Below are 26424 nucleotides of genomic sequence, written 5' to 3'. Positions count from 1 at the left end.
CAACACCAAAATAATAGAATGATTTAAAATAGGATATATTTTTAAAATACTTATTATTTGATATGTTGAAGATGATGTAACAAATTATTATAATATAAATGAACCCATATTTAGAATACCTCATTTAAAATGAAGAAATAATAGTGACAGTCAAACAAATGAAGTACTATAATAATAATGTATACAAATATACTTGGTTGACAATATGTGACTTTATATAAAATTTAAGGGATGACTACGGAAAGGATGCACAAAAACCATGTAACCAATCGACACACTGTGCGGAATGGAAGATTTTTTTATGTTATGTGTTTTGTTCGTTTATGTTTGAAAATATATGTTATTGAAAATAACAGCCCAGGTTCAAATCCCAGTAAGGGTATGGTTAGCTGATGAGAGCTAATTAGCTTGAAATAGATCTATACTAGTCTCCCTTTATTTATTTATCAGTACAAATACAACATATATATATATATATATATATATATATATATATATATATATATATATATATATATATATATATATATATATATATATATATATATATATATATATATATATATATATATATATATATATATATATATATATATATATATATATATATATATATATATATGTTGTATAGGATATATATATAGGATGTATAGGATATATATATATATCCTCAAGTATAGCAAAACCAACAGCAGGACATCAGCCCCCCAAAACACAAATATAGGTAATCCTCGCTTTACAGCCACAATTGAGCCCAAAATTAGTGAGACAGTTGTTGTGAATTTTGCTCCATTTTATGACCTTTCTTGCCACAGTTGTTAAATGAATCACTGTAAAGTTAGAAACAGGGTTGTTAAGTGAATCTGGCCTGCTCATTGACTTTGCTTGTCACAAGGTCACAAAAGTGGATCACATGACTCTGCAATTTATGACTGCAATTGTTATAAATTTGAGTCAGTTGCCAAGCATCTGAATTTTGATCATGTGATTCAGAAAAAAAACTGTCCTTGTGTCTAGTTCTTAGATTGATGCAGTGATACAGTGCCCTATAGCATCGTTTTGAGGGTAGAAGTTGAAATAGATTAACCAAAAGAAATTAAAGATCTAGATTAACCAAAGACGGGGAAGAACAGATATGGAAATAAATAATAATAATTAATTTATTAAATTTCTAGACCGCCCCCTCTCCCCGGAGGGACTCGGGGCGGTGTACAGGAATAAAATTTAAAACATACAATCATACACATAAATAAAAATCAGATTAAACAACCCCTGTACAATTTATAAAAATTAAAAAAACAGACCTTAAAACCAATCTTAAAAAATTTAGAAATAGGACTGAGGTGGGATAGGTGGAATTAGGCCAAGCCAGCTAGCTGGAATAGGTGGGTTTTAAGTTTCTGACGGAAGGAGCGGAGATCCGTAGTCATTCTAATGTCGGGGGGGAGGTCATTCCAGAGGGTCGGGCCCATCACAGAGAAGGCCCTTCCCCTAGGCGTCGTCCGCTGGCACAGCCTAGTGGACGGCACCCGGAGGAGTCCCTCTCTGTGTGAGCAAATCGGCCGGGTTGAGCTTGAGTCTGTTACTTCCCATCCAGATCCGTACGGCTTCCAGACACCGGGACATCACTTCGATAGCATCGTTGGGGTGGTTTGGGGTAGAGATGTACAGCTGGGTATCATCCGCGTACAGATGGAAGTCTACCCCAAACCCACGAATGATCTCGGCCAGCGGCTTCATATATGTATTGAACAGGAGAGGCGAGAGGACCGACCCTTGTGGCACCCCACAAGAAAGCGGCCTCGAGGTCGACCTCTGCCCCTCTGCCAATACAAATTGCACTCAGCCAGAGAGGTAGGAGGAGAACCACCACAAAATGGTGCCCCTCACCCCCAACCCCTCCAGTCGATGCAAAAGTATACCATGGTCGATGGTATCGAAAGCCGCCGAGAGATCTAATAGGACCAGGATGGAGGAGCAACCCCCATCTCTGGCCCTCCAGAGATCATCCACCAACGCGACCAATGCCATCTCCGTGCTGTGGCCGGGCCGGAAACCGGACTGGCGCGGGTCCAGATAATCATTTTCCTCCAAGTGGCGTGGAAACTGTTGTGCCACCACACTCTCTACAACCTTCGCCAGAAAGCAAAGGTTGGAGACGGGACGGTAGTTGGCTAACAGAGCTGGGTCCAGGGAAGGCTTCTTGAGGAGGGGCCTCACCACCGCCTATTTCAGGGCGGCCGGCAGAAACCCCTCACTCAAGGAAGCGTTGACTAACTCCTAGAGCCAGCCTCGTGTGACCTCCCAGGATGCCAGTACAAGCCAGGAGGGACACGGGTCCAGTAGACATGTGGTGGCTCGCAGTCGCCTACACAACCTGTCCATATCTTCGGAAGTAACAGAGTCAAACTCCTCCCAGAATGGGACCTCACAACCCGCCTCCGACGACCCTTCTAGACCACTAGTAGGGACCAATTCGATTCGAATCTGAGCGATTTTGTCCTGCAGATACTCCCCAAATTCCTCTGCTCTGCCCTGCAGAGGAGCTTCCCGCGGCCTCTGTTGGAGGAGGGAGCGGGTCACCCCAAACAGGGCGGCAGGGTGGTTATCTGTGGACGCAATAAGAGTGGCACAATACTGACACTTGGCCACTCTTAAAGCCACAAGGTAAGTCCGTAAATGGGCTCTTGCCTGAGTTCGGTCAGATTCAGAGCGTGATGATCTCCACCTGCTCTCTAGGCATCTCTTGTGGCGCTTCATCACCCTCAGCTCCTCGGTAAACCAAGGAGCCTGGGTGGTTCGCTGCCGCAAGAGAGGCCGCAAAGGCGCCACCCGGTCCAAGGCCCCAGCGGCCGCACTATTCCATGCAGCCACTAGGTCCTCCGAACGGGTGTGGGTCAGGGCTACAGGAAGTGGCCCAATCTTCGTCTGGAACCTATCAGGTTCCATCAGGCGCCTGGGGCGGAACCATCTTGGGTACTCTGGTTCCGCCTCCCCGCGGTGGGGAGTAGCAGCTGGAAAGTCGAGCCGGAGCAGTGAGTGATCAGACCATGACAGGGGGGTGATAGCTAAATCCCCTGCTCCCAGATCACTCCTCCATTGGCCAGAGACAACAATAAGATCCAGTGTGTGTCCTCCCTCATGTGTGGGGGCCTGAATTATTTGGGTCAGGTCCATGGCTGTCATGGAAGCCATGAACTCCCTAGCTACTTCGGATGCCTCCCCTACCGATGGCAGGTTGAAGTCACCCATGACCAATAGTCTAGGCGTTTCAACTGCCATCTCGGCGATCACCCCAAGGAGCTCGGGCAGGGCTGCTGATGCATAGCGAGGAGCCAGGTATACAATCAGCAAGCCCAACTGCTTCCCTGGGCCCCACTTCATACACAGGGACTCACAACCAGTTATCTGTGGCACAGTGGTCTGTCTTGGCTCAAGACCTTCCCTCACAATGACCGCTACCCCACCACCCCTGCCTAGTGCCCGTGACTGATGAAATGCACGGTAGCCTGGCGGGCACATTTCCACGAGGGAGAGGCTTCCCTCGTGGCCCAGCCAGGTCTCCGTAATTCCTGCGAGGTCCGGCTCCCCCTCCGAAACCAAGTCATTAATGAGGGGGGCTTTGTTGACAATGGACCTGGCATTGCATAGCATCAGCCTCAGGCCCTGGCTCTGTAGGTTCTGACCACCTAGATTGCGGGGGTTGGGACATATGACCGGCCGTACCCAACGACTATGGTCTCCCAACCGGTGATGCGATCTCTGTCTACCCTTGTACCTGCCCCTCCCCACGACCGTTGGTATGAAAAGACCCTCTTTTGGAGTATCGCTACTCCCCCCCCTTAATGGCTCCGCTCCTTTCCTTAACTCCACCCGCCGTCTTGGCACTGGTCCCTCCCTCAGCCCGGCTAACCCCTCCCCCCACCCTAGAACCCCCTAAAAAACGAATTAAAATTTTTGCTAAAAAACCCCTGAGGCCACGCCTTGCCCACCTCTCTGGATTAATATATCCCTCATCGAGGTGGGCCCTCGTAAGAGCAGAGGGGCAGACCTGCGAGAGGGGGGACTCCCACAATAGAATTAGGTCTGCCCTTAAGTACATGGTAGAAAAGTACATGCTCTGACCTGCCGTCGTTTGCTCGTCCTGCTCTCTCCTGGGGGGGTCCCGTTGCGACCGCCGCCGCTGCCGTAGCCTCGGGGGGGCTCCCCACCTTGCTGGGCTCGCGAGGGAGGGGGCCGATGGGCAGAGTGTTAAGACCAAGCTTCCCAACATCTCTATACAGCAGGGATGGCGAACCTATGGCACGCGTGCCACAGGTGGCACGCGGAGCCATTTGTCAGGGCACGTGAGGCGCTGCCCTGTCAGCTGGCCAGCGCGCATGCGTGCGCTGGCCAGCTGAGTTCACCCTTTTTTAAAGCCATTTTTCACCCTCCCCAGGCTCCAGAGGCGTTATAGGAGCCTGGGGAGGGCGAAAAGAGCCTCCCCCGCCTCCCCAGAGGCCCTCCGGAGGATTCAGGGACCGTCCGGAGGCTTCCCTGAAGCCTTCGGAATGCTTAAAACGACCCTCCGTGACTTCCGGTTTGCTCGGAGGGTCGTTTTGAGCGCTCTGAAGGTTTCAGAGAAGCCTCCGGACGGTCCCTGAAGCCTTCGGAGCGCTCAAAACGATCCTCCGAGCAAACTTCCGGTTTGCTCGGAGGGTCATTTTAAGCATTCCGAAGGCTTTAGGGAAGCCTCCAGATGGTCCCTGAAGCCTCCGGAGGGCCTCCGGGGTGTGTGTGGGAGGCTCTTTTCGCCCCCCCCCCCCGGCTCCTATAAAGCCTCTGGAGCCTGGGGAGGGCGAAAAAAGTAAAAATGGGGGGGGGGGGGTTGCGCCTGTTGTGCGCGCATGCTCACAGGTGCAATGTCGGGTCTGGTCCAACTACTAATGTACAACAGTGACCCAATGACTGAAAGATAAAGTGTTTGATCCTCGAACTCAGGACTTGTTTCATGTGTTAAGTTGTGAAAATCTGTTTGCATGGGTGTCTTTGTTGTGTTAGCATCTTTCATGTTGCAATGATGCAAAATGTGGTCAATTTTCTCCTCTTGTGAAAGACTAAACCCCTTTTGTGTTTTGTCAATCTGAACACCTAAGTAAGTGCTAATATGACCTAAAGATTTCAATGTGAAGTATCTCTGCAAACTTTTAGCAAAAATCTCACTCATTTTCTTATTTGGACCAATATAAACAATATCATCAACATAAACAAGAATTATCTCATATGCATTGTTAGATCTTTTTGTGAACACGCATTCATCAGTTTCGGACTTAATAAAGCCCATTGAATTTAGTTTGTCAGTAAGACATAAGTACCACATTAAACCTGACTGTTTCAGACCATAAAGACTTTTGTTCAGGAACCAGGTATCCCCTTCTTGATGTCGGAATCCTGGAGATCCTCTCACGTAGATCTCTTCATCTAGGTCAGCATGTAGATATGCCGTGTCCACATCAAACTGGAAAACTTCTAAACCAAGAATAGTTGCAGTGGTTAAAGCAATTTTTACACTCTCAGTTCTGACTGTTGGTGAGTAAGTGTTTGTGTAGTCCTCAGGATAACATTGAGCGAAACCCTGAGCTACAAGTCTGGCTTTGTACAATGACTCACCATTTGGTTTCTTCTTGATTCTGTAGACCCATCGAGTGCCAATGACTTTTTTGTTTGCTGGAGGTTTTGCAGGTGTAAATACATTAAGTTTCTTTAAACTGTCCATTTCATCCTGCATTGCTTCATACCATTTCTCTTGCTCTAAATCAGGAAGCTGCTTGATTTGTGGGAACATATCAGGAGGAAGTGTAACATTGCAAATCAAAGGCAAGGGTGTTTTGTCAGTTGCCACGAATATCGTTGTGGAGGGATTCCTTTTGTGACCCTCTTGGAACGTCTCGGAACAACAGTCCATTCTTCTTCTTCGTCATCCTCGTCCTCACATTCGTCGCTAGCATCAGCATCTGCAGCTTGCGAAGATGGAACATCAGGTTGTGAAGAACTGGTAGAAGGAATATCTGCCTGTGAATCTTGGTCATCAGGCTGTGTGGCATCTGCAACATCATCTCTAGGAAAATAAACTCCAGGATCATTGGAATGAATCCTGGACCAGTCAATATCTTCCTCAAAATTAGCAGATTGAGAAATCACAATTACATGTTTAGGGTCAATAAATTTGCTCCATTTTGAATTATCATCAATACCCATAAATCTCAGTCTCTTTGCTGCTGGACCTCCTTTTCTTCTTTGAGCTAAGGGAATGTTCACCATAGCATATGAACCAAAAATGTGGAGGATCTTGAGATCAGGCTTGTAGCCATACATCATGAAGAAAGGAGTCTGATTTATTACACTGCTACAAGTACGGTTGACAATGTAATTTGCATATTTGATTGCTTCACCCCAGTATATGTTACTGAGATTGGCGTCTTCTAGGAGACAATGCATCATGGTTTGTAGAACCCCTTGTCTTCGTTCTGTGACTCTGTTATGAGCTGGTGTATATGGAGCGGATGTCTGATGAAGAATTCCATTCTTACGCATCCAGTCCTGGAAACGCTGAGACATGAATTCTGCACTACGGTCACTCTGGATTCTGGCGATGCAAACTTGATATTGGGTAGAAACAAATGCTGCAAAGTATTTAAAGATCTGAAAGGTCTCAGATTTCTCTCTCATAGGATATACAAATCCATATCTAGAATGATTATCAACAATTGTTAGAAAATACTTTTTACCACCAATTGTTGGTGGAAAAGGACCTACTATGTCAGTGGAATGGCAGCTGCTTTGGATTTAGCTTTCCTGCAGGCTGCACAATCCAAAAACACCTTACACCCCTTTAGATCCAAACCTTTTGCGAACTCCGGCATTTTCCTAAGAACACGGAAACTGGCGTGCCCCAATCTTCTATGCCACTTGTGGATACACCTGGAATGCAAAGGTTTACCAGTTAGTGAATTTTCAACATTAACAGTTTCATGAGGAACCTCAGGCTTGCTCTGAGCAACCTGTTTCCTTATTTTCTGTTTGTTGGCTTTAGGAGCCTTTGGAGTAGCAACAGGATCTCTCTCTGAACCAACTCTCTCTGGGCTTGTGCTTTCCCTTTTTGGAGTTTGCATACTTGCCTTTGATTGCGGTTTAGGCTTTGGCTTTAAGTAATAAACACCACCAATCAGCATGGTTTCAGCAACAATATCTCCATTTTTAACTATGTAACTTGCTTTCTCGAGGTGGTGAACCTGGAACTTTAACTCTCTAGACAAGTGACTTTGACTAAGCAAATTACTGGTTGCTGAAGGTCTGTAGTAAACATCAGGGATGAATGTATCGAGCTCTTCAACGTAAACAGTTCCTTTTCCCGTGACCTTACAAGGGTGGTTGGAGAAGGAGTACAGTTCTCGAAATTCAGATTCAGGCTCGTGCATCTCTGTGAAAAGTTCCTTTCTGTAAGTAACGTGTAAAGCTGCGCCACTGTCCAAAGTCCACAAAAGACGTCTATCGTACTCTGGATCAGGTTGTGGATCGTTGGTTAAGGCCAATGTGGCAAGTGGAGCTTGTGGATCACGCCTTGGGCCACGACGACCTTGTCTTCCGCCTCTACCCGAGTCCCTTTGTGGAGAGGGAGCGGCTAACAAATTTAATAAATAAATAAATAAATTTAATAAATAAATACCCCTGCCTCTGGAGTCTGTTCCTCTGGGCTGGTATGTGACGGGAGCTGGAACTCGTTGGGGACAATCCCGGGTGTCATGTCCCATACGGTTGCAGATGTATCATCTTGGCATCCTTGGAGCGTAGGCTCTTCCTCAGAAGTGACGTCTAGCTGGAGCTCTTGATGCTGGCGGCTGTTGCAGATGTGGTGTGGCTAATTTGATAGCTTCCTCCTCAATTAAAAGTCTGCATACATTATTAACAGTGCGTTGAGCAATAGGCACGTGGTTAATCTTTGCAATGGCATCTCTCCATTCATAATTCAATGAGTTAATGATAATGCTGATCATTTGGATATCATCAATAACATGGCCTCTTTCTCTCAATTCACTTCTCATTCCTTTCAGTTTGGTCAAATGTCCACCAATTTGTTCACAGGGTTTCAACTTCGAACCATGGAACTCAGACATGAGCAAACATGAAGATTCAATTGAAATGGGCCTGTAGCAATCTTCCAAATGGGCCCAAATTTGTTGGGCTGTTGCATTAGGCAAAAAAATAACCTGCAGTTCAGTTTCCATGGGTACATCTACTGTAAGTCTCTTATTGCAGGAGTCCATGGCTGGGCAGGAGGATTAAACACCATACAATGGGTACCTTCTCTGCGAAGCAAAATTGAAATCTCACTGACCCAGGCTTTATAATTTTGTCCTGATATCTTTAACTTGGACTCACCAGTCAATGGAGGAGCAAAGAATGTTTGTTGAGGGATGTGCATTTGAAATGCTTGCTGCTGTTGCACCTGTGGTTGCTGCAATCTAACAGCTGGGGCTGGTGCATGATCAGGAATAAAAGCATGGCTTGCTTGAGTGGCAGGTATCTGCCTTTGCTGCATTAAGTATTGTTGTGTTCCATCTGAGAAGACACCAGCGTCACCAGGGGGGTGCTGAAAATTGGGACTGGGAAGGCATTTGTGGCCTGGCAGCCTGAATATTTGAATAATCTAATGACATTTGCGAAAAAGTCTGTTGCATTAAATTATTTCTGCCAGGAGATGGCGCTGCAGCCACATCTCTTGGCTGTAATATTTCTGCCTGTGTGGCATATATTGGAGAACAAAGGAGATCACGTGGCAATTGTGACGTGTGCACATCTCTCTGTTCTGATTTGCCTGACACAGTATCCTCCATGGCGGGGGAGGGGGGGTGTCTTAGGCTTTGGAGAAGAAGGCAAGATGGCGTTTTCAGAAGTTTGAAAGATAGGAAAACCCTTCTTATTTGCCTCTAACACTGCGTAATCTATTTTGGCCTGTAAAAGCTGGCGTTCAAAAAATTCTATGTGATTACGATAGCTTTCCATATCTTGCTCAGAAGTCTGGGAAGATTCATAAGTTTCTCTTTCTGCGTGGGGGTGAATTTGCTCTAGCAGCAGTGAATGCTTTGGTTTAGCCCCGAGCATTTCAAAATATCTTGGAGATATTTGGGAACATGCATAATTAGAAGGGAGATGTTCTACTAATCTCAGTTGTAGATTGACATCTCCTGGAGCAGTCCCATCTTGTTGAGATCTGGGTGAGATCTGTCCCACAGCAGATTCTCCATCCAGTCTGGTTGCTGAAGCTATCGGCATTTGAAAGCTTGGAAGCCAGCGTAAAATGCTTTCTGCTTCTGTATCAGAGGGGAGGGAGCCATCGGAATGTGCTTCATTTTTCTTTTTCGGCATTGTTAGAAAGATGATCTAATCGTTCCTCAGTCGATTGTAAATCATTCTTGTCTAATTAGCCTATACGCTTATCTCTTGGAAGTAACTTAACAAGGAGAAAAGCCATAAATTATACAACCAAACTCTTGCTACCATTTGTCAGGGGGAAGTTCCACCCTGAATTAACGAAGCGTGGACCGTGGCTTTCTCCTGAAGCATACTTTTGAATAAGCAAAAATAAACCCGAAACATGTTCTAATAAAAACACTTTAATATAAAATAAAATAAAATAAAAATACAAAAATGCTAACTCAATTAACTACATCTCTGCAGAGTTATGTGCCTGCCTCCTGGCAGGCGAACAGAAATCAGAAGAGAAAGTAAAGGAATGTGAATGTGTGTGAGCAGGCGCACTAAATCACTTGCAGATAAGAACTGTAGACCTGCGTAATAAATTTCAGCACAGCTAAGCAAACCAATTAACCAATTAACGCAGTGACAAAGCTAACATCCTAACACCAACTTATTGAAAAGTTGCGAGCCACCACATGTTTACTGGACCCGTGTCCCTCCTGGCTTATACTGGCATCCTGGGAGGTTACACGAGGCTGGCTCCAGGAACTAGTCAATGCTTCTCTTAGAGAGGGGTTCTTGCCGGCCGTCTTAAAAGAGGCGGTGGTGAGGCCCCTACTCAAGAAGCCTTCCCTGGACCCGGCTATATTGTCTAATTATCGTCCCATCTCCAACCTTTGCTTTTTGGCGAAGGTTGTAGAGAGTGTGGTGGCACAACAGTTCCCACGCCACCTGGAAGAAATGGATTATCTAGACCCATGCCAGTCCGGTTTCCGGCTGGGCCACAGCACGGAGACGGCTTTGGTCGCGTTGGTGGATGATCTCTGGAGGGCCAGAGATGGGGGCTGTTCCCCCATCCTGGTCCTATTAGACCTCTCGGCGGCTTTTGATACCATTGACCATGGTATCCTATTGCATCGTCTGGAGGGGCTGGGGGTGAGGGGCACCGTTTTGCGGTGGTTCTCCTCCTACCTCTCTGGCCGAGCGCAATGTGTGTTGACAGGGGGGCAGAGGTCGACCCTGAGGCCGCTCACCTGCGGAGTGCCCCAGGGGTCGGTCCTCTCACCTCTCCTGTTCAACATATATATGAAGCCACTGGGTGAGATCATCCGTGGATTCGGGGTAGACTACCATCTGTATGCTGACGACACCCAGCTGTACATTTCTACCCCGAACCACCCCAACGATGCCGTCGAAGTGATGTCCCGGTGTCTAGAAGCCGTGCGGAACTGGATGGGAGGTAACAGACTCAGGCTCAACCCGTCCAAGACGGAGTGGCTGTGGCTACCGGCACCCCGGTTCAACCAGCTGCGTCCATCACTGGCCATTGGGGGCGAACAGCTGGCCCCCATGGATCGGGTTCGCAATTTGGGCGTCCTCCTAGATGCCCGGCTGTCAATGGACGACCATGTGACGGCCGTGGCAAGGGGGGCGTTTCACCAGGTTCGCCTGGTGTGCCAATTGCGCCCCTATTGGACCGGGATGTCCTCCACACAGTCACCCATGCACTTGTGACGTCTCGGCTGGACTACTGTAATGCTCTCTACATGGGGCTCCCCCTGAGATGCACTCGAAGGCTGCAGCTAGTTCAGAATGCGGCCGCGCGGGTTGTTGCAGGAGTCTCGAGGTACTCCCACGTAACACCTCTCCTGCGCGGGCTACACTGGCTACCTGTGGCTTTTCGGGTGTGTTTCAAGGTACTGGTTATCATCTTTAAAGCGCTCCATGGCACAGGACCAAGGTACTTGCGGGATCGTATCCTGCCCCATACATCCCTTCGACCGATCCGCTCTCACAGGGAGGGGCTCCTCCGGGTGCCGTCCACGAGGCAGTGCCAGCGGGCGACGCCCAGGAGTAGGGCCTTCTCTGTGATGGGCCCGACCCTCTGGAATGACCTCCCCCGTGACATCAGAACAATCACTGATCTCCGCTCCTTCCGTAAGATGCTCAAGACCCACCTGTTTAGTTTAGCGGGCCTGGCCTAATCCCGATCTAGTCCCTCAATTCTGTACTTTTAAATTTTTGGGGTTGTTTTAAGCTAATTTTTAACTTTTATTACCCTGTACAGCCTTATAGTTTAATTGGTTTTTAAGTGTATCTATTTTATATTAGGTTTTAATGTGGTGTCTATACACCGCCCCGAGTCCCTTCGGGGAGAGGGGGCGGTCTATAAATTTAATAAAATGAATAAATAAATAAATAAAAGACAGCTCTTATATATCTTTCAAAAGCAGCAGAACACGGAAATGTAACATGTTAGCATTGATTGGTTCATAGTTCCTGTTACTAAATATCTTGCCTAACGTTCCAGCAGCCTTTTGTGGTTAGCTATACGCTTGACTCATATGTGTGAACTTTAGCTGAACTTGCGGTTTGGCTTTTAACATTTCTTGTTCTTTTACACATCTTAAAAGCAAGTTTTCATTCCTTCTTTCTGTCTTGTCTCACTTTTATATCCTGATTCATTTTATGTCCTGCCTCACAACCATTGCAGTATCCCTATGGTCACGAGATCAAAATTCAGACGCTTGACAACTGACTCATATTTATGACAGTTGCAGTGTCCCAGGGTCATGCGTGATCACCTTTCCCAACCTTCTGACAAGCAAAGTCAACAGGGAAGCCAGTTTCACTTAACAACTGTGTTACAACTTAATAACTGCAGTAATTCACTTAACAACTGTGGCAGGAAAGGTCATAAAATGGAGCAAAATTCACTTAAGAAATGTTTTGCATAGCAACAGAAAATTTTGCGCTCAATTGTGGTCGTTAAGTGAAGGACTACCTATACAATGAAGACTTGAAATTTGTCTATTCCTCAGCTTTGTTTCTTTGATCCTGTCTACTTCTCAAGAGTCATTAACTGTATTATTCAGGTTAATCTGTTCTCTGAGCTCAGGATAGGTGACAGTGGTTTCCTAGATGCTGACTCAATGGGGGCCAGAAGGAATGAAGTTGACTATCAGTAAGTCCACTGGGCATAATCAGTTTTGAGGTAATATTTAAGATCTACCAAAGTGAAGCTTTGGAAGCTGTTGTTCTCAGAAATTCTAGAAAAGTCAATAAAGCTCATATGTGTGAGGCATACAAAACAACATGAGAAAAAATGTATCTCTGCCAGCTTTTGTTAATTTAACCCTATTTATTTAAGTCTCAAGAATTACATGTAAAATCAAGGATTTAGAAATATTTCTTCCAGGGCACACAAAAACGAAAGCTTATGTAAGAAGCCCAGAGCATATTTTCGGGAAATCAAATGTTGAGGGCAGCAGATTTCTGTAGGTCTGCTATAATCAGGGAGGAAAATATCAATTCTATCAATCCTGATCTTAAACACTGTCAGAATATTCATGAACTGGAATAGTAACAAGGTCAGCCAATGTATAGGCATGGCAACTGGGTCTGTCAATGGAACTATTTGGTGACTGAGAGCCATGTCAGACGGTTCGGAGCCTGGGCGTGGCTTACCTATGTAGCTCTGAGTTTGTGCAAGAGAACTAATCTAGTCTGTCTGCTGAATTGAAACTGAAACTCATCTCTGCTGTTCTCTCTGCTGCCTGTGTTTTGCCTGTAACTACTACCACATTGGAGAATCCACTATTGGTATTGTACATTTACTCATTTGTTATTACGTATATAAAGAAGTTAATGAATCCTACTGAATCAGTTATCTGTGCTTTCTGGATGTGATTTCTGCAACAAACCCTGACAAACACTCCTGTCAAGATGTCTTCCCATAAACCTTCTTGGTGCCATTCCTTACCTTGCTGATTTTTTTCTTGCCTGGAGGGACATTCTCTGCCTCCTCATGTTCCCGGGCTCCCTGCATCAAGTTGGTATAGTTGGCCATTCGATTGAGCAGGGAAGACACTTTGGGTCGGGTATTCATCTCCTCCTACCAAGTGGTACAGAAGACAGTAGACATGAGAACAAATTTAAATGAAAAGTCTCTTTAGGATGGATGAAGGGAGGGAAAAATGAAGGATTGAAAGTAGTGATGAAGGATGGAAGCTAAAAGAAACAAGCGTGGACTATAAACAAGCTACTTATTCCACAGGCTTATGTATTTACAAATCTTTCTTGTTTTGCATCTTCATTCAATCTTCCCCAGACTTTCAGAAAACTCAAATAAGACCGGCCTCCCTTTCAAAACTTTTTTTTTTTTTACAATTACTATGAGTAGCTCTTTAAAAAGGTAGGTAAAAAATTTTCAACCTGCAGAATTCAGAGTAACTGCACTTTTTCTATGGACTTGTAACAGCCCAGAAACTTGAATTAAGATGAAAGGTCTTATCCATAAATTATATTAAAGGGAACAAGGAGAAAAAATACAGACATACAGTTGATATTGAAAGTATAGATATTCCTCGACTTACAACAGTTCATTCAGTGGCCATTCAAAGTTACAATGGCACTGAAAACAGTGACTGGTGATCATTTTTCACACGTATGACCGTTGCAGCATCCCCATGGTCACTTGATCAAAATTCAGATGCTTGGAAGCTGGTTCATCTTTATGATGGTTGCAGTGTCCCAGGGTCATGTGATCACCTTTTGTGACCTTCTGACAAGCAAATTCAATGGAAAAGCCAGGTTCACTTAAGAACCATGTTATTAACTCAGCAACTGCAGTGATTCACTTAACAGCTGTGGTAAGAAAGGTTGTAAAATGGGGCAAAATCCACTTAATAAATATCTGACTTAGCCACAGAAATTTGGGGCTTCATTGTGGTCGTAAGTGTGTATATGGTGGAAGTGGGAAAACAAAGTGAAACAAGGGTAAGAAGCAGTGATCTCACCTCAAAGAATGCCAAATTCCTGTCAAATACAATACAATACAATACAATAGTAGAGTTGGAAGGGACCTTGGAGGTCTTCTAGTCCAACCCCCTGCCCAGGCAGGAAACCCTATACCGTTTCAGACAAATAGCTATCCAACATCTTCTTGAAGACTTCCAGTGTTGGGGCATTCACAACTTCTGGAGGCAAGCTGTTCCACTGATTAATTGTTCTCACTGTCAGGAAATTCCTCCTCAGTTCTAAATTGCTTCTCTCCTTGATTAGTTTCCACCCATTGCTTCTTGTTCTACCCTCAGGTGCTTTGGAGAATAGTTTGACTCCCTCTTCTTTGTGGCAACCTCTGAGATATTGGAATAATGCTATCATGTCTCCCCTAGTCCTTCTTTCTCTTAAGCTAAACATACCCAGTTCCTGCAACCGTTCTTCATATGTTTTAGTCTCCAGTCCCCTAATCATCTTTGTTGCTCTTCTCTGCACTCTTTCTAGAGTCTCCACATCTTTTTTACATCGTGGCGACCAGAACTGAATGCAGTATTCCAAGTGTGGCCTTACCAAGGCATTATAAAGTGGTATTAACACTTCACGTGATCTTGATTCTATCCCTCTGTTGATGCAGCCTAGAACTGTGTTGGCTTTTTTGGCAGCTGCTGCACACTGCTGGCTCATATTTAAATGGTTGTCCACTAGGACTCCAAGATCCCTTTCACAGTTACTACTACTGAGTATGGTATCACCTATACTGTACCTGTGCATTCCGTTTTTGTTGCCTAAATGTAGAACCTTACTCTTTTCACCATTGAATTTCATTTTATTAGATAGTGCCCAATGTTCAAGTTTGTCAAGATCCTTCTGTATCTTAAGCCTATCTTCTGGAGTGTTGGCTATTCCTGCCAGCTTGGTATCATCTGCAAATTTGATGAGTTCCCCATTTATTCCCTCATCCAAATCATTGATGAAGATGTTGAAGAGTACTGGGCCTAAAACAGAGCCTTGGGGTACTCCACTGCATACTTCCCTCCATGTAGATGCAGTTCCATTGAGAACTACACGTTGAGTGCGGTTGGTCAGCCAGTTGCCAATCCATCTGGTGGTGATGCTGTCTAACCCACATTCTTCTACTTTATCTAGTAGTAGGTTATGGTCTACCTTATCAAAAGCCTTACTGAAGTCCAAGTAAACTATATCAACGGCATTCCTCTGGTCCACTAATTTTGTCACATTATCAAAGAATGCAATAAGATTAGTCTGGCATGATCTGTTTTTGACAAATCCATGTTGGCTTTTGGCTATTACTTTGTTTGCTTCTAGGTGTTCGCAAATTCGTTGCTTGATTATTTTTTCCAGAATCTTTCCTGGTATTGAGGTTAGGCTGATAGGTCTGTAGTTTCCTGGATCTAATTTTTTCCCTTTTTTGAAGATGGGAACCACATCAGCTCTTTTCCAGTCCTCTGGTAGTTCCCCGGTGTTCCAGGATCTCTGAAAGATATAATTCAGTGGTTCTGAGATCTCGTCTGCTAGTTCCTTCAGAACTCTGGGGTGTAATCCATCCGGTCCTGGTGATTTGAACTCATCTAGGGTAGACAGGTGCTCACTTACCATTTTCTTCCCTATTTCAATTTGTGTTCCTAATTTTGTGGTGCTGCTTTTGATAGGTTGGACTGTTTTATCCCTTTGTGTAAAGACAGATGCAAAACATGAGTTAAATAGTTCTGCTTTCTCCCTGTTGCTTGTCACCTTCTTGCCACTTTCTCCTAGCAATGGACCAATTGTTTCCTTAACTTTTTTCTTGTTTTTAACATGTTGGAAGAAGCTTTTTTTGTTAATTTTTACTTTTGTGGCAAGCCTTTCTTCATTGTGAGCCTTAGCTTTCCTCACTTCATCTTTACAGGCTCGGGCTATTTGCTGATATTCTGCCTTAGTTATGTCCCCCTCCTTCCACTTTTTATACTTACTTTTTTTGTCTTTCAGTTTGTCAGATAGTTGTTTATGCAGCCATGCTGGTTTCTTTTGGGAGCTGTTGTTTTTCTTCTTCATTGGTATTGTGTTAGACTGGGCTTTTCTAATCTCATTTTTCAAAATTTCCCAAGCTTCTTGAGTTGTTTTCCCCTCGAGGATTCTCATCCATGGAATTTTTCCCAAGCTCTCTCTAAGTTTATTGAAATTAGCTTTCTTAAAGTCCAAGACTCTAGTTTGACTTTGTTCTACTACTTGTGTTTGGATAATGTTGAATTCCAATATTGCATGGTCACTTGCCCCCAGGGTTCCTATGGCTTCAACACCTTCTATCATTTCCTCTCTGTTAGTGAGAATTAAGTCCAGTATGGCTGATCCCCTTGTTTCCTTCTCTACTTTTTGGAAAACAAAGTTGTCTGCTAGGTTTGTTAGGAACCTGTTGGATCTTCCACTTGGTGCAGAGTTTGTTTCCCAGTTGATGTCAGGGTAGTTAAAATCTCCCATTACTATTGTGGTGTGCTTCCTACATACCTTAGTTAGCTGACTAGCAAAAAGTTCATCTTCTTCCTCTGCTTGGTTGGGTGGCCTGTAGTATAGACCTATGGCAATGTCATTTCCCCCACAACCTTTAATATTGACCCAAATGCATTCAAGATAGTTCTCATTATTGTTGTGCTCTATTTCTGTAGAGACATAGTTATTTCTTATATATAGTGCAACTCCACCTCCTCTTTTATTTGGTCTATTTCTTTTAAATAATTTAAATCCTTCTAGCTGTATGTTCCATTTGTCAGTTTCATCCCACCAAGTTTCTGTAATGGCAATAATATCATATCTGCCCTCTTTTACTTGAATTTCTAATTCTCCCTGTTTATTCCTCATACTCTGTGCATTGGTATATAGACATTTGAGTCCATTTTGATTGACCTTGTGTTTACTGTCTACATAACCTGTATTATGCCTGACTGCCCCTATTTTCTTGCCACTTGTGTGATTCATGCACATGGTATGACAATCACTATTACATGCTTGGTTTTGCTTGACAGCAGGAGTGATAATCTTACCCACACACACATCTATGTTACATGCATTTATAACCCTATGAATTTTAGTTTGCTGGGGACAGAGATGTTCTGTATCTATTAATTCTCTGAATGAAATAATTCATTGCCTTCTTCATAGTTGATATTGTTAAGAAATGTATTATCCTTTTTGTGTCCAGGATCTGCAATGTGGAAGAGAAAGTATGGCTTAAGGGAAAAAATAGCCCAAATCTGTTTCTCCAGCTCTAGACATTGAAGCTCTATCTGTACAGGAACAATAAAAATAAATCTTTGCTTATTTAAACACTTGTCTGCTCAGCTCATAAAAAGAAATATCTTCCAAGAACCAATTTCTATTATTCCTAGGGTATAGATATGTCTCAAAGAACAGGCAGCGAACATTCAGAAAAAAGAAATAAGAGGGAAAACCATAAACTCAATTTGTCAGTCTAGACCAGGGGTGTCAAACTCGTGGCCCGTCGGCCAGATTCATCACATGCTGGCCACCCCCACCCCTGGTTTAGCAAAGGGGGAAAAGTCGTGACATGTGAGTTTGACACCCCTGGTCTAGACAAAGGGTAGAGACCACCAAAGTCTTGGAAATTCAAACTTTTTGCAACCAATCAGGAGCAAGGTTTTCTCCCCTTTCTCAGGTGAGCTGTTAAAAGGCCTTTGCCGTTAACAGAAATCTGAATTTCCTTCTTTCTTTCACCATTCTCCTTTTGATGGTAAACAGGTTCCTCAAATATTAATCCCCATTATAAATAATTTGTATTCTTTTCCAAAATCAGTAATCTCATTCTAACTGGAAATTTAGTTTATACGTAGCATATCCTGGCATATTTTGTTAGAGCTCTTCCTGAAAGAGCAGGAATGCTCGTCTTCTTTGGAATAAAGAAAGAGGATTTTTATTTTTTTTATTTTTTATTTTTGTTAACAGGAATGGTGGTAATGACAAGCCCTTTCACCTCACAAGACTGTTGGAGGTTTTTTGCAGTAGGGATCACACTTGAGACATCAAGAGGAGCTAACCTATCACATCTCAGACTATGAGTGTGCATGTACTCCATTATATAATGCCAAGAATCTATCTAGCCAATTTTCTGTTCAGTGCATGCTTGTTTTTTGTCTTGGAGGACTGCATAACATCAACCAGCTCTTTTTTTTGGAGCTTCTGGAGGAATGGACTAAAAAACAGGCAGTCAAGTTCTAAAATCTTATCTTCAAGGTTCTGCGATATATTTCTTTAATTTTAAATTCATCCACAAAGAAACTGATAATGGATGTTAGGCTCCCCGTTAGAAGAGCGAGTATGCAGAGAAGCGTAATGAGAGTGATATGGAATAACCCGCACAAACCAGCATACAGAGACACTGAATAGTATTAAAATATAGTAGTTTACTATGTAGAAATATAGAGGTATTCAGAATCCGGTTTACAGTCCAAGTCATACACGGTTTAGTCAGTGAGTTATCAATATTCTCAGTTTAACACACAAAGTAGCTAACAGTAGCAATACTCAGTAACTCACGAGCAGTATCAAACAGTGTCCACGATCAGCATCTAACAAATAGAGAGATAACAGCCATTCTGGCTCCCTCTTATAGCTGCTTGAGTTAACAAGTCAATTACATCTCTCTAACATTTAAAGTAACAGTAAAGTAATCATAGCTTATATACATTGCCAAGCCAAGCCTAAGGTTACATCCCTAACATTCTCCCCTCTTGGGTTGTCAATGTATTTACACACAACTTCACATTCTCAATCCATAAACATCACAACATTGTTTATGTTTGACCGTACCTTGTGCTTTAGTAAAATGATCAGCAACATTCTCTTCAGACATACAATATTCTAGTTCAATCATTTTACAACTAACACTTTGCCTTACATTCATATATCTTAAGTCAGTATGCTTTGACCTTGTCTTTACAGCAATATTTGTTGCCATCTGGATTGCTGCTTGGTTGTCCTCGTATACAACAATAGGCTCACGAACAGTAATTCCCATATCTATCAGTAGTTGCTTGTAACAAATTAAATCGGTACATAACAAAGATAAACATGAAAATTCGCCCTCCTTTGTAGACAAACTTATATGCTTTTGACGGATAGACCGCCATCCAACCAACTCCTTTCCTAATAATATCGCGATACCTGATGTAGATTTATGCGTGGAAACTTCAGTTGCAAAACTTGCATCAGCGTATGCAGTTAATATCAGCTCATCCTTAGGCTCTAAGTATAATGTATAGTGTATTGTCTGTTTCAAATACCTTAATACACGTTTTGCTGCTTACCAATGCCGTTCAGTGGGTTCGGCATTAAACCTTGCCAATTGATTAACGCTATATGAAATATGCTGTTTCAACATCTAAATGATTTATTACATATCCATGCTTAGCTGCCCAAACTAATGATGCACTCAATGCTATGGCTTTTAAACTTGGTGCAAACACTTCATCATAATCAGTTGCCGACTGGTTGAAACCTTGTGCTACCAATCTAGCTTTATGGGTAACTGTCCCATCTACACTTGATTTAATCTTATAAATCCATTTACACCCTATCGCCTTTTCACCTGGTGGTAATCTCACATTCTCATATACCTCCAGATCTTGTAAAGATTTCAGTTCTCGGTTCATTGCTGCTTTCCAAACTATTTGCTCCTCTTTAGGATACATTAATAGTTCATTATACGTTGCAGGAACTTTATCTACTTGACATGCAACAGATGCCTGATACCTACACGGGTTGACCTTCTGGGTAACTCAGGGCTTATAGGTGGACTATCCTGAATGTCCTCCTGCTTTATCACTTCCTCCTCCTGAGTAGACTCCTTCCCTTCATCACTTGTTTCTGGTATTCCTGATACATTGTTTTGGTCTACTCGGGTTTCAATTACTACCTCATCATTATTTTCTAGTTTGTTCCAACCAACATGTTCCAGAAACTTTGCATTTGCACTGTGATAGATCTTAATTGTCCCATGTTCCCAGAACCTATAAGATCTATGGTTTGATTAATAACCAACAAATATTAACTGCCTCGCATGAGTTTGTCCCTTTAACCTAATCTGTGCTGGAATATGAACCCATGCAGGAACTCCAAACGTGTGCAAATAGCTCAAATCAGGTTTCCTACCATGCCAACGAGTAAATGGTACCTCTCCAGTAGAAGCATTTACAACGTTGTTCAGTAAATGATTAGCACACATCATGGCTTCACCCCATAATGTTTCAGGCAATCCTGAATCGGCTAACATGGTTCTAGTCATGGCTTGTAACGTTTGCCCCCTTCGTTCCACAAATGAATTATGTTGAGGTCTATAAGGAGCAGAACGTTTATGTTCAATATCAGCTGTTTTTAACATAGTTTGAAACTTATAATTTGTAAACTCCATCCCATTATCAGTAACTACAGTAATAACCTTGGCTTTTATCTTTCTTTCCGCAAATCTCAGCCAATTAAAAAAATGTTGAAATGTTTCTGTCTTGTCTTTCATTAAGTAGCAGAAACCATATCTTGAGTAATGATCCATGATACTCAACACATAACAGGCACCTCCCAAACTGGCCTTTATAGGTCCAATTAGATCTGCAAAAACAACTTCTAAAGGTTCCTTTGTTTTAAACCCATTAAGTCTGTTTGTTGTAGTAACCCTGCTCTTTTCCTTACTACATACATTACAATTTAAATACTTACTGCAAGGTTTTAATTTTACTCCCTCTGACAACTTTACAGTTTGTTGCAGTGTTTTGAAATCAATGTGCCCCATACGCCTATGTAGCAGATGTATGCATTCATCATGTTATTTAGTATTTGTATACACAGAATTAACTACACTACATTACATACAAACCATTCTTTAAATTAGCAGTAACCATTTTACCTGCTTTCCCTATGAGACATTTATCTCCCCTAAAGGTTACTACATAGTCAATCTTAACTAGAGCTCTTACTGATAATAAATTAAATTTCAGTTTAGGTATATACAACAGGGATAAATACTCATTTACAAATGAACACCTTGCCATACCTTCACCAGATGCTTTCACCCTCCAACCATTTGCCAAAGATACATGTTGCTTGCTGGCAGACATTTTTATAAAACAATTCTTATTTCTAGTAAAGCACTGTGATGCTCCACTATCAACAACCCATGAATTATGGCTTATTGGTGCATTTCTAGAGATAGTCAAAGTAGACATACCTAAGTTGACACTATCATTTTTCTTAGCCTTTCTAGTATTCTGCTGTTTACCATTTTTACAGAATCTAGCTATATGCCCCTTTACCCCACAAGAAAAACATTATCTAACAGTATAGGCAGTTGAAGGTGACTCTTCATGTTGTGGTGGTTTCACTCTCAGTTGTTCTCTTTCCAACCTTCTTCTGGACTCTTCCAACAGGCGTGCAGTTATGTCAGTCAATGTTAGTTCATTTCGGGTTAGGACCTTGAGGGATGATACAAAATCATCATAACTCTCATCCAGTGATGACAGAATGATGTAAATTTGATGTAACTCTGAGAAAATAAGTTCTTTTTCATGTAGCTCTTTGAAAACTCCTTTTATAAATTTTAAATGAGCTAACATATCTCCTCCCTTCAGAAGAAGTACCCTAAACAGTTTGCGGGTAAGATGTATACGTGCACCTACAGTGTCACATACATATATCTTCTTCAAATTCTCCCAACATCTTGCTGCAGAATTCTCCCCACGAATATGAACTAACTGTTGGTCAGTCAACATTAGACCAATTCTACACAATGCTCGTTCCCTACAACCCCCCTTTCGAGTAGGGGACAAAGTTTTTGTGTCTACTAAATACATAAGATTAAGGATGCCTAGTAAGAAATTAGGTCCAAAATTTCTAGGTCCTTTCCCAATAGAAAAGATAATTAACCCAGTTACAGTTCGACTCAGCCTACCCAGACTCCTAGGGAAAATTTACCCGGTATTCCATTGTAGCTTATTGAAGCCAGTAAGGGGGTCTAGCATAAGGCCATCCACCCAAGCTCCACCTCCTCCCGTAGTGGTAGAAGGGGAAACACATTATGAGGTGAAAAAAATATTAGATTCCAGGCTGTATAGAGGTCGCTTACAATATTTAGTGCATTGGAAGGGACACCCTTTGTCCGAAGCTACGTGGGTGAAGAGTTGGGATCTGAAAGAGGATAAATTAGTGAAACAATTCTGTTCTGACCCCCCCTTCCTCCGTTGCCCACACAGCACACACACTCCAGAACAGTACAAGGGAAAAAGGTTTATTACACCAACAGACAAGAGGTTTTGTGGCAGCAAGCCACCAAGACAGAACTCACAGAGACAGAACACACAAAAGCAGCTATCCAGCTTGCCAGGATCCCAGACTAGAGTTGCTGGCTTAAGTCCTTTGTTGATTGCTACGCAGAGCCTCTCCAGAGTCAACCCTTTTATAACCTAAAAAGGGCGTCTCCCAAACAGCACCTGAGAGCTCTTTACTGCTTATAATTACGCCCACGCTCCTTGCGTCTGTGGGCGCGCCGGAAACGGGCATCTAGAAACGCCCTACTAAGTCCTGAGTCACTGTCCTCTCCGCTGCTCCAAGGCAGGGCATCGGGAGTCCTCCTCCTCTGGCTCTCACCGCTGCTCCATGCCTCTGGCGCCACCTGGTGGCCGACCAGACTCTCGGATTCCTGCTCAGCCTCCGAATCCTGTCCAGGATCGCCCATCTCCTCTGGAGCTGACTCGTATGGAGTATCACTCTCGGAGTCTGGTGACAGCGGCACCGGCTGGGCCACAACACTATCCCTCACCGCAGGGCCCTTCCCCCGGGCCTGACGCTCGGGATGCGGTCGGGAGGGAAATCGTCCATGATAGGCCCGCACCAAAGCTGGAGCATGCACAGCCGTCGCATCGGTCCAGGTCCCCCCGTCCGAGTCCTCGTCCGCCCAGTCGACCAAATACTGGAACCGACCCTTGAGCCATCTCGAGTCACGGATCCGGGTCACTCTGTGCGATGGCCGTGCATGCACCTCAGGCGACGACGGCAGGGGCGAAGAGGGACATCAGAGAGGACAATCCGACCACTCAGGGATCAGGAGCGAGCGATGGAACACCGGGTGTACTCGCATCGAGCGCGGGAGGGTCAGGCGATAGGCCACCGGATTGATAATGGCCTCCACAGGGAACGGCCCCAGATACCGGTGGTCCAACTTCCTCGTAGGCCGGTGGGACGGAAGATGCCGCGTGGACAACCACACGCGATCACCCAGGGCCAATTCCGGCACCGCACGGCGAGACCTGTCCGCCACCCGCTTGTAATCCTCGTTCGCCTGATTCAAGTAGCGGCGCACCATCTGGTGAACCGCCTGAAGCTCAGAGAGGAAATCCTGTGCTGCGGGGACCGGAGAGTCCACGGGGGTGAGAGGGAAAAAACGAGGGTGGTACCCGACGTTCGCCATGAAAGGCGTCGTCCGTGTGGAGGAGTGCTGCGAGTTGTTGAACGCAAACTCCGCCACGGCGAGGTACTCCGCCCAATTGTTCTGCTGCTGGTTCACGAAGCAGCGCAGATATTGTTCCAGAATCCCAATCACCTTCTCCATCCCTCCATCGGTTTCGGGATGGTGCGCCGAGGACAGACAAACTTGAACGTCAAGCGTGGCCATCAGCCCTTTCCAGAACTGGGCTGTGAATTGTGTACCACGATTGGAGACGACCCGGTCAGGTAGGCCGTGCAGCCGGAACACGTGCTGGATGAACATGCGGGCAGTGGCGCGGGCTGTCGGCAATCTCCAGCAGGGGATGAAATGCGCCATCTTGGTGAGCATGTCCACCACCACTAGGACCGTAGTGAAACCGGACGACTGAGGCAGTTCCATCAAGAAGTCCATGGACACAGCTTCCCAGGGTCTGTCCGGGGTCGGCAATGGCTGTAGCAAGCCTGGAGGAGCTCCCGTCGCTGATTTGGCCTGTCGACACTGCACACATGACGTGACGTACGTCTGCACGTCCTGTCGCAGGCGAGGCCACCAAAACGTACGGGAAACCAGGTGCAAAGTTTTGAACAGGCCAAAGTGTCCCGCTGCCGGAGTGTCATGACATTGGGAGAGAACCAATCCACGGAGCGGTCCTGCAGGCACGTAGAGCCGATCCCGATACCTCAAAAGGTCCTTGTCAAAGGTCCACGGGGATGTCGGCCCTACCTCTGCCCGCCGTTGTTCCACCCACTCGTCGTTTCACTGCGCATTCCGTATCAACAACCGTAAATCCACGGGTTCCTGGATTGCAGCGAAGGACTCGACGGGTAGGACCGTCCGGGGGGGCAGTGAGTCAGCAGGGTCTGAGTACTCCGGCTTTCTGGACAAGGCATCCGCCCTCTGGTTCAAGGCACTGGGGATATACGTGACCTTGAAGTGGAACCGGGCAAAAAACAAAGACCACCGGATCTGGCGTTGATTGAGCTTCCGCGCTGTTGTCAAAAACTCCAGATTCCGATGGTCTGTCCGGACTTCGACCTGATGCCTGGCCCCCTCCAGGTGATGTCGCCAGGGTTCGAACGCCGCCTTGATAGCCAGCAACTCCTTCTCCCAGATGGTATAATTGCGCTCGGAAGGATTGAGTTTCCGAGAGTAATAGGCGCAAGGGAAAAGGGTGCCATCAGGGGCGTGAGCCTGCAATAACACCGCCCCCACCGCGATGTCGGACGCATCCGCCTCGACTACAAAGGGGCGATGGGGATCAGGGTGTTTCAAGATCGGCTCCTTTGTAAAAGCGCGCTTCAAGGCCACGAACGCTTGTTGTTCCGTGGACCCCCAGTGAAACAGCACTTTCTTTTGCAGGAGCCGAGTGAGGGGCGCGGTCAAGAAAGCAAAGCCGGGGATGAAGGACCGGTAGTAGTTGGCAAACCCGAGGAGTCTCTGAACGTCTTTCATCCGTCGAGGAGATTGCCAGCTTCGTAATGCCTCCACCTTGCCTGGCTCCATCGCAATTCCTTCAGGGGATATACGGTGCCCCAGGAACTCGATGGTGGTCTGCCAGAACTGACACTTCTCCAGCTTGGCAACCAAGCGATGCTTTCGAAGGCGCTGCAAGACCTGACGCAAGTGCTGTTGATGATCCTTCCAAGACGTAGAGTAGATCAAGATGTCGTCCAGGTAGATGACGACAAACTGATCCAAAAGGTCCCGAAAGATATTGTTCATACAATGTTGGAAGACAGCTGGGGCATTGGTCAACCCGAACGGCATGACCGTATACTCAAAATGTCCGTATCGGGTGCCAAAGGCTGTCTTCCATTCGTCCTCCGCCCTGACTTGGACCAGATTGTAAGCTCCACGTAAGTCCAGTTTTGTAAACACCGCGGCCTCCCGGAGCCGCTCCAACAACTCGGGAATCAGAGGCAACGGGTAGCGATTACGGATCATGATGGCGTTCAAGCGCCGGTAATCGCAACAAAGTCTTAGATCCCCGGTCTTCTTTTTGACGAACAAAACCGGGGCAGACAAGGGTGAAGACGAAGGCCAGATAAAACCCCGGGCAAGGTTCTTGTCAAGGAAGTCCCGCAATGCGGCCAACTCCGGTTCAGACATGGAGTATAGGCGGCCCGTCGGGAGTTTCGCATCAGGTACCAGGTCAATGGGACAGTCGTAAGGCTGGTGCGGTGGCAGTTGATCCGCCTCCTGCTCGCTAAACACGTCCGCGAACTCCGCTAAATCCGGCGGCACTGTCACCTCGGCCGAACTGGGCACCTGAGCCGCGCAAACATGACGGGTGTGGTCCACGCATTGCAAGGACGGGAACGAGATGCGGTTCTGCGACCAGTGGATCTGGGGATCGTGCGCCCGCAGCCAAGCCAAGCCCAACACCACGGGGAAATGCAGACCCCAAGCCACGTAAAATTGAATAGCCTCCTCATGCTCCCCGAGGATCAGGCACAAAGGCTGCGTGGCGTTCTTGATGGGCCCAGACAGAAGCACCCGGCCGTCAATGGTCTCCACTCGCATCGGAGGGTCTACCGGGCACAGAGGGATGTGATATTTCGTGACAAATGCTGCATCCATAAAATTCGTGGTAGCCCCGGAATCGACCAAGGCATGGGCTGGAATTCCCTGCGGACTACCCGACAAGAGAATGTGCACTGCAAGAATCAGATGTCGTGGAGGCCCCTCCGCCTCTGTTCCGGCCT

At 45.2% G+C, this 26424-nt stretch overlaps 1 pseudogene across 1 annotated transcript in view; it reads right to left on the bottom strand.

Moving 5' to 3' along the window:
- LOC309400566 (solute carrier family 12 member 6-like) overlaps nt 1-13345 on the bottom strand; it is a 40352-nt pseudogene extending 27007 nt beyond the window's left edge. Inside the window, exon 1 of the transcript in view lies at nt 13240-13345. The product of the transcript in view is annotated as a solute carrier family 12 member 6-like (transcript). The remainder of the gene's footprint in view (nt 1-13239) is intronic.
- Nucleotides 13346-26424: the final 13079 nt, after the last annotated feature.

This window comes from Natrix helvetica, assembly GCF_964273705.1.
Source record: "Natrix helvetica genome assembly, chromosome: W".
Classification (NCBI taxonomy): domain Eukaryota; kingdom Metazoa; phylum Chordata; class Lepidosauria; order Squamata; family Natricidae; genus Natrix; species Natrix helvetica.
Note: the sequence above shows the minus strand (reverse complement) of the source record. Positions and strands in the feature narration are given on the sequence as shown.